Genomic DNA, 10,053 nt, shown 5'->3' with positions numbered 1-10,053 from the left:
CCGTTCCGTTCCGTTGGAGAAACGCGCTCGACTCAGCGTCGTTTGGATGATCGTATATAAATGCAGAAAGTAACCGATATACACGCGTTGCTGCGTTTAACGCGGCGGAATCAGTCGGCCAATAATGGAATTTACATCGGTTAGATTCGGGGGATGGGAAGGAGGGAGGAGGGTGGACGAACGAGGGGGTGGAGGAAGGGAGGAGGGGGACCTGAAACCGTCTCTCTCTCTCTCTCTCTCTCTCCCCGGTTGCACAACATAACGCGATGTGATCTGGTATCGCGCGATGGACGCGAGGCCGCCGGTCCATGCACCCATTTGTGCCGGCACCGTGGATTTGGATGAATCGATATCTCTACGACTCGGCTCTCTCCCTCTGGCACTCTGGCCGTCGCTATCCCTCTCGCATCCAGCCGCCTCGGTGCGCCGATAATCCCAACCCTCCTCCCCTCCCCCCACCGACACCGCTTCGTCACTTCGTCTGCGTTGTCCCCCTTTAGCGGTAACGGCCAGACTATCGGAGCCAGGGCGCCGGTTAGTCTAGTCAAATAAAAGTTGGAAGTCGTCTAGCCTCATACCGAATAGCGGGCGGATGCCTATCCGATCGGTCGGGGGATGCTTACGGTGTTATTACAACGCCGACATTTTGCCTTCTGTATCGAGTATCTTCAGTGTTTGTAGTCCACCCTCGACAGTAGTCGAATGCAACGTCGATGAACAAGTTGGGAAACTGTAGACTGTAAAAGCAAAGCTGTAGAAGTAAAAGCATTGGCGAGATCAAAATGTCAGATAAAAGTTGTATCGAAGCGCCAGCGGGTAGCGATGGGTGTTTGAATTCTTTTTTCGAAAGTTCTCAAATAATACAATTGTACAAAAATTCGCATTTTTGCGGATATCATGACAGAAAATCGGAAGTTCTGGAAAATCTGAACGATTTCAGTAAATTCTAAGTGTCTTGAAACGCTTGAAACACTCGAATGCCTAGAAAATCTTTTGTCAGGAGAATCTTTTATCAGAAGTGGTTGAGTATATCTGAAACATTTTCAAGATTCTTAAAAATAAAATTGTTATTCGTGTCTTTGTATAAAATAGAGGATAGATTGGAACATATAATATTATAAAAGAAAAAAATACAAATATATTTATTATAAAATATTCAAGATTTACACGACTTTCCCAAGCATTTTTTTGTTATTATTAATAATATTCGAGGATTTTTATTATATTATAGTCGAAACAAATTGATATATCTTAAGCCCGTTAGTAAGTATTAAGAATTTCTATCGTTTTTTTCTTTCTAAAAAATAGGTAAAGATTAAACACGGGTTAATTATCAGTTAAATCTATTGCTTGTCTTTGTGCTTATCTCTCGATAATGCTGGAAAAGTGTTACATCTCAAACATGCTTCATCTATATATGCTTTTTAATAAAATATTTAATAAAAGAAGATTTATAACAAGATCCTGAAAATTCCGCGTTGAAATTCCCTCGGTATTATTAAAACGACATTGTAATACATAATCTAGGTTGTCTACTGTATAATATGCCTTTTAAAATGCGCCGGGGCACCCGGCGACAGTATCCCTGCTTCGAGTCTATTTGTCGCACGGCGAACATTTATTTCTCCCTCTCAGCTTTGTAAATCTTACTCAGGAGCGCGAGCCGTCCGTCTTCGGTCTTTTCTGCGCTGCTTTCTGCGCCGTTCTCTCGCTCTTCGTTTTACCTACCGCCTCTCCTTATCCATTTATCCCGACGTTTTTTCGACGACTCTCTTAGCCAAGAAACCCTCGGCCCTGCAACGAGATTTATTGCTCCCGATCAATCATCTGTAATGCCGAGATTGTCTTAGGCGCGGAATACCGTGCCATGTCCAATTATGAGAAAGTTAATTTTTCACGGAGATAGTAATCTCGAACGTAGACAGCTGATTTTCAGGGATGCAATAGGTTGCCTCTTCGTGTCAAAGGTAACACTATCTTTATATAAAAAGTACGTCATTTGTGATAATAAATAAATATATTTACATATACATATGTACTTTGTGAGTATAAAAATTTATGTATCTCAACTTCGTGAAATACGTCAAGTTCTCGCTCCCGTTAAATTACATCTGTCCAAGTGAAAGTTTCCGAGAGCTTCGTAACTTTTCTTATAGCACTTTTAATTTTGCAACTCTTGCTGTAGATACTTGTATTTGGCGACCTTGCCGATGACATACATATATCAGCTCGCGCCAATCGTTACAGCTGGTGAGCCGAGGGACGAGGAAAGAACGCATTTGTACACCGCGTGTCCAAGATCGAGTTGAATGTCGGTCGGAAAAATAAAGAAACACCACGAAGTTCTGCTGCCTTCGTGATTTACAAGAGCCATATGGACGTAATAGACTACAGCTTAATAGAACGCGAAATTCTAGCCGTATCAAAATGACCCAGATTTTCGTCTCTACAATATTCCACGTTACGCTACGGCAATATTAATATTTTTCGGCTCGGATCGACGGCGGCGCTGGTAATTTGCTTCGTATCGGTTAGCGGCAAATATTCGAGATTGTTAGGAAATTTCGGATGTTTACGCGAAACTTAGGAGATCGTGCACGTGCGAAATGCGAGAATTCCGTTATATACCTGCGTGAACGAAATTCTATCAATACATTTATCTCTGATATATTTATCAGTTGAATACGTCTGAAATTGCGATCAACGTTTCTATAATTTGCACACATTTAGAGACATTTCTGCTAATACACAAACACTTCGGGGCGTATATTATTTATAATCTGTTTAAATAAAATTATAATTGCATTGTACAAAGAAATGTATGACGCTTTTGAGAAAGCCGTTAGAGAGAGAGAGAGAGAGAGAGAGAGAGAGAGAGAGAGAGAGAGAGAGAGAGAGAGGGGGGAGAGAGAGAGAGAGAGAGAAATCCGTGCCTGTGCGCGAGTCCTGGGTGGTAAAACGGGGAGGTGAAGAGGGTGCTAGAGGACCTGGAAGGGTGCCTAGGATGCGATGCGGTGGGGGTGGGTTGGGATTGGCTTTTCGCGAACGTGAAACTCAGTAGTACGCTACCACCCACGCACGTAGTACGCACGTTCGCTCCACGTGTGCTCTAGAATTTATTCCCGTTCCTCATATCTTACACCGCGTGCCAACAACGAGGGAGCATCTCCCGGGCGAAGATTCCTCCGGCGCGTCTTAGTGACGGAGCAATTTGTAAGTACCATCCAGCTGGAAGTATTCGTACCTGTTACAACTCGAGGATAGAGAAGACTGTCGTATGCACTTGTCGAAGATCCTGACGATAAATAACCCGTAAAAATTTTACGTTTACTGTCAGTTCGCAATATCAAAAAGATTATCAAAGATGTCACGTAAAGAGGAGATTGAGCGAACGACTTGCGTTTGTACAATATTTGCGGGTGTCATTGTCGTGACGTGAAGCGAATGAGAGCCTCCCTGACAAGGAAAACACACCATCCATGAGGATAAGAGACAGCACAACCGGGTGAATGCCACGAGGCTCAGCAAAACAGAAGTCTCCGATATCGAGAAAGAAATGAACCGACGACAACGTAATCTTCCACTTCGCATAACGAATACGTGACTTTCCGTCTCGATGATATACTCTATTAATTCTCTATCGTGTAACAAAGATAAAATTAAAAATCGCTATGTCATGCCTATAATGGAAATATTCAAAATGACAAATTTACATTACGCGGAGCAGAGAATTTCTCGTGCTGTCAATGCTAGGATCATAGATTTCGTAGAACGCGACGGATGCAGGTTGCCTTGAAAAAATCAAGAAGAGATCGAGGACTACAATCGTCCACGGTGTAAGGTGAGTTTTGAAATGAATAAAAAAATTATATATAAGTTTGCGTAGAAATTAATTATTAGATTATTTTATTCTCAACAAAATATATATATATATTTATTAAAATAAGATACAATTATCGAGCTTTCGATATATATACGTTACAAATTATATATAAAAAGAGAAATATATATCAGTATGTAATTGAAACATATTGTAAATATGTAAAGTGCTTAATTATTATCTCGACAATTTTTTTATTATACAATTTGTTTGCTTTTTTAGCTAAAAATTATATTTTTACATATTTTGCACATTAATTTCTTTAAAAATGTTAAATAAAGTTATATTAAATTATATATGTAACTCCAAATATAAAAATATAAAAATAATTCCTAAAAATCATTTTTTTAATTTATATATTAGCAGATGTTTAATTATTAAAAATTATTTAATTATTTAATTATTAAATTTAATTATTTAATTATTAAAAATAATAAACATTTATTATTTTGTTTTTTGTAACCAATTTACATTGTTTGGCCGTTTCTACCATTATTCTTACGTTTCTTTTTCTATTATATAATCGTATATAAGAAATCAATATATAACATTAAGATAACAAATGATAATAATAATAAAATGATAACAGATAAGAAATAAAATATGGTGATGTCTACATTTATGGCTATAAAGACTATAACAGTGTTACAATTTCAGTTAATGGCAAGGGATGGTACTAATAGATATTTTGAATAAGATCAAAGATAAGGCTCTCTCTTTCTCTTTCTCTCTTTTTTTATTTTCATTTTTTCTACATATAAAACGTACACATAACATTCTTACATTCTAATTTCTCTGTTTTAAATATTATATAAAAAAAGTTTTACAAAATTCTTAATAGGATTTGAATATATTGGGATAGAATTCTTATTCATTAACATGTAAATTTTAAAGATTTTTTCTAAAGAAAATTTTCTACACGATTTTATATACACTCCATACATTTTTATACATCCATAAATATATGGATTTACAACACATACTTTTAGATTGTTCAATATCGTTATGGTTTTAAAATCGATGCTTAAAATGATCGAAGATCCGGATGTGAGTCTTTTCTAAAAACATGAGTTATTATAGCTTTAGCGTTCAGTGAATAGTGGTTCATCAATCGACTCAAGTACGCGTGTCTAGATAAAATGGATTATGAAAAATACCGAATGCATGTCCGCATTACCTGGATTTACTACCTTTAGTATTTTGATTAGCCGTAAGGCTACAGCATCGTCATAATTTATGTCACACATTGTTTTAATAAAATAAGATCAAATATAATTTTATGTTAAAGAATAAATTATTCGGTCCGTAAAATAAACTTTTGAAATCTTAAAGTATATACACATATTACACAATATTACACAATCTTCAATATGTGATAGTTAAGTTTTAGAAAAAATTTAAATTTTTCTATTTAAGATTAAAAAAAAATTTATTTGATTTTCGCCTTGTTAATAATTTTTAAAGATTGATTTAAAGAGACAAAGAGACAAATAGTAGAGCGTATAAAAAGAAAAATTGAAGATGATTTTACAACTGTTCTTGTTATTAACTTATGAACTAATTTTAAATTTGTTTTATAATATTTATTCACCCATTATCGATAATGCATTATTTCGATTAACTTTTTCTTCATTATTATTTTTAATATGTATTTAAAAAAGTAATCGGCTTAACATTGTGAGTTTCAAATAGAAATTTAATTGATCATATTTTCATGGTAATATATTATGGAAAATGAAAATATAAGGAGCATGAAACGGATATTATCCGCGTCTTGCGCCCATCCTTCATCTTTTTCGGGAGGTGCTCTTCAGACACAGTTATATGAAATAAGAGGATTTGCTTTTAATTATGAACTTAACATATATAGCAAATGGTTATTCCAGAAAATTGCAAATGACAGAAAAGTGTCTTATAATTTGATGATGTAAGTCAATTTTTGATAAACTTTTATAAATTGTTATGAAATTGCGTCTTTGGAGATGTGTATGCAGTTTCGGGCGCAAACAACTGCGGATGAAAGGAAATTTCTTAGGAGTATCATCTGCAGGTAGATTCAATTTTGCAAGTAATTAGATAACGTTTGCGGTTATCCCGCTGCTTGAGCGTTCGTCTTCATTAAATGCAAAGGCGCTAATTGAATATTCCAAGAAACGGGATACCGTTATCTCGTAAAGTGGAATATAGAGAAAGGTACCGCACGAAATTTACTATTAAAGTTTTAATATTATAAATATTATAGCTTTTTTCAAAATCAAATTGAAAATCGCGCAAGTGACAAAAGTTATAATACATTCGTTAACTTTATATTTATTTAGTTATAGAAAAAGACATTACATAACTAAATTATTAATTCTTACAATCGAATAAAAAAAATTAAAATTTATTCGTTAAAAAAGAAAAGATTTTCTTTAGAGATTATAATATTTATTCTCCAATACGTATGTTTCACAGAAGAAATATATCTTATAGTGTTTATTTTGTAGTGTTGTGATTTTAAAATATTCATTGCGCATGTAATGTGAACGTCTTTCATACAACTTTGCCAACGACACGATGTAATTTTGCAGAGTGACATGACGGGTTTTTACTATCTTTCTCACGTACTTTTCTTATAACAGGTTAGGAAAAAGTGTCGATCGTGTGGAATAAAGATGGGCGAGATTGGTAGATCGAAGATTGAACGCGGCTGTTCACATGCGAAGTCATAAAATTTCGCCACGAAGTAGAATTTCTACAACGTGGTGATCATTATGTTTCGGTCTATATCATTTTATTACTATTTTTTACTGTTACTCACTCTTTATTCTTCACATTCTTATCTATTACGATATTACAGCAATTTAAAATATTAGATATTAGATAGATGAGATTGTCTCTTTTTTTTCTTTCTTTTTCTTTGTCGATATGACAATATTTTAACTTTATAAAGTAGAGAGAGTAATATAATTTTAATTTATTTTAACATTAAAATAATATTTTATAATTTGGATTAAACATTATATAATATATTATTATTGTTATTATTATTATTATTCTGTAACATGTGAGAATTATATAACCATTATACAGACAAATTTTATGAGATTTTGTTAGAATCGACTTATAATCGAGAAGTTTGCGCGAAAATATCATTATTTGAAAAACAATACATTTTCTTATATCGTTTATTTATACTTTATTTTTTCAAAAAAGGTATAATGAGAATGTTACATTTAATTTGGCTTAACAAGGCGGTCTCTTTTGTACGTATATTATATATCGTTGTAGGGGAACGCAATTACGCTTGCAACGTACTAGAGTTTTTGTCGAGAGGATGACACATTGGAATTTATTGATTTTTTTTCTCACGCCGTGAAAAAAGTATTGATCGCGGAGAACGAAAGACCGTCTGACAAGATGTAGCCGGGAATATAAAATAATGATACGAAGAAGGTTGGATATTTATGAAGTTTTAAAGAAAAATTTTTGTATAACGATGACGCATAATAAATTTTTTGCGTTTTTTTTTTTAATAATTGACGTATTTCATAAATGTACTTTTTTTTTAATTATATATACTTTTTATTATGTATACTTCTTCACTGAAATTTATTTCTATTATGATACTAAAATCTCTTAACTTGTCAAAATATATATGAATGTTTTTTTGAGAAGTAATAATTCGTACAGTAATTCATAAAATGCAGTTCATAAAATTCACAAAATATTTTTGTATTATTATATTTTTAATCATTTTTGGGATGACAAATTGCGTGAGTCATAAATTGCTAAAGAGCAGTGTCAAATACTACTGGGCTCTTTACTACTGGGCTCTGTACTAAATTACTTCTAAATAATAATTATTAAATACACGAAGATTCGATGTACAAAAATAAGTCATCACTAATTAAAATATCTCCTGGTGTTTATTAGCAACGTGCCATGCATAAGTGAAACCGCTCTTGCTTTGTAAGTAAAGCCATGAAGCAGTTACTTTTAAGGTACCTTTTCATACCGACGGCTCATTTTTAGCATCAAAGTCGAAGTTACGTGACTGCCAAAAATCCATGTTGATTTCTTTACTGCTTACATCTTACTGCTTAAGATTTTCTGTGTGCCATGGTCCTAACGCTGAAGCAAGCGTCTTATGAATTTGCACCTTTACAGTCGCTTGTCTTCGCTGAAGCTGTTTCGAGATTCCGCGTCACTTAGGGTAGTTGCGAACGTAAAGCTTCTCTCTCACGATGGGCATTTCTTTCGCTGGAAAGAACACGTAATCGAAGAACGACGTGGCTCTCGTCTCTCTTTCTCTCTCTCTCTCTGCGGTAGGAAAATCAATGTTGTCAAGAGGGATTCTGGCCGAGAGGAGGAATTAAGTGTGCTCGGTACGACCTTGCTCGAACGATTTAATAAAGAGACATTTGATTTCGGTTGCTTACGCACGCTGTGTGATTTCCGTGACTGGACTTCCGTTTCCTTCCTTTTTCCCTTTTCTCCCGCTTTCCCTCTTGTTTTTTTCCTTCCTAACGGACTAGGCTCCGACTACATCCGACGTCAAGTTTCCGTCGTGCATGATTTAAGCGAAACGGGTTGTCACACGCGACGTGTCCGATCTATACGTGTCGTGCATGACCGACGGTCATGTATAAATGCACGCGCTATAAATACTAAAATAACAGATTGATTTATGATCGTGAGTATCTTTTTTTTTCTTTCAATTTTCGACGGTACGTCGAGGCGTCCGCGTCGCAACGTCCGCGCAGTTTATTCTGTCTCGAGATAAAATACTGACATTTTTCTATTTGCTGATGAATTAATTTTTTCAGTTGACATGTTTACGATAAATATCTGGGGTGCAACTAATATCCCACTATATATTGTGATGGCTTGATGTACATATATACATATATATGTTTGCATTAATAACATTCTTAATAATAATAACAATTCATTTTCCCTCTATTTCTCTTCCTGTCATTATAACGATTGCCAGATTTAATACGCCAGCGCAATTATTGAAATTGAGTTTACGCAACAATAAACGTATGCTTTTTTTTTTTACATTTTCCCTATAAGCTTCGCTCTAATTCTTTTGCAAAATACGATACAGTATGCGTAAACCTCGGATTGTAAGACATTTAATTCTCCTCCGCCGCTTGACTCGCTCGCTCAATAACTTCGACTCGATCGTTTCGACATTATACGCGATACCCATTATGTGCCATTATCCCTAAATATGGCCGAAGGCTGAAGGATTTCAGGATTTTCTCGTCCAGCGTTGTCCCGCTATGTACATAATGCCAGTCAAAAGGATTCTTACATATGTAAAGAGATTGCGCGCGAGGAAGAGAGAAAGAGAGAGGAAGAGCGACAGAGAGAGAGAGGGGGGGGAGGAGGGAAAGGGAGAGGGAGAGAGAGTGGAAGAGGATGAAAAAGTGAATCCGTACGAGGAAAGGAGAAACTGTCTGATGACAAAAGCGAGATATTTTGCAGGCATGAAGACGAACGCTCGATACGTCGGATTTTTACACATATATGTACGCGCGGTCGTATCGGCCGTACAGACACAGCCTGAATCCCGACGGCTGAATGAATTTTGAATGCGGCTAAATACTGCAGCGATATATCTATACGAGATCGATAACGGCGTGTTTTCGCGAGAAATGGACAAGCGTATAAACGGATATGTAGATAGCTATCGGACGTTCGAAATTTCCGCCGTCGATGGTAGTTCGCACGGCCGGTTGTAGCTGGTAGGGCTTCTCCGGTCGCTTCGATGGCTCCTCTTGGATAAATTCGCGATAAAGCCGAGGGATCGCCGCGGGATATTTTCGGGTTCTGGGAAACCGTTTGACACTTAAGGGCGTCGCCGCGTTGAAATGCGCCTGTAACACGAATGGAATTTATTTCAAACAATTGTGATATAAATAATATGTATGACGCAACTATGATGACGGAAAATAGCTACGTGGACGGGAGATCACCGGGATTACGAGTATATTTGGCCTTTCTCTTGTATACATGTCATTCCGGATGTATTCATAGTGTACCGATTGGAGCGTATCGCAAGCTATTTGTTTCCGCTGCAGGTTGCTTGATCCGTTTGCAAGCGCTTACACGAAGCTTACAAGCGCTTCATCAAGAGTATCTCCATCTATTGAAAATGGGACGCTGATCTGCATATTCGACTA

General features: G+C 35.9%; 1 long non-coding RNA gene across 1 annotated transcript; it reads right to left on the bottom strand.

The window, feature by feature from the left end:
- Positions 1-1,416: 1,416 nt before the first annotated feature.
- On the bottom strand, positions 1,417-8,111 carry LOC105458858. Its single transcript, XR_975588.1, has 2 exons — positions 7,868-8,111; positions 1,417-1,794 (listed from the first exon to the last, which is right to left on the bottom strand). It is a non-coding gene; the product is annotated as an uncharacterized LOC105458858 (long non-coding RNA).
- Between the last annotated feature and the right edge of the window lie 1,942 nt (positions 8,112-10,053).

The sequence above is a fragment of the Wasmannia auropunctata genome, unplaced genomic scaffold (genome assembly GCF_000956235.1).
Source record: "Wasmannia auropunctata unplaced genomic scaffold, wasmannia.A_1.0 LD334274.1, whole genome shotgun sequence".
Classification (NCBI taxonomy): Eukaryota; Metazoa; Arthropoda; class Insecta; order Hymenoptera; family Formicidae; genus Wasmannia; species Wasmannia auropunctata.
This window is presented reverse-complemented; position numbering and strand designations above follow the sequence as displayed.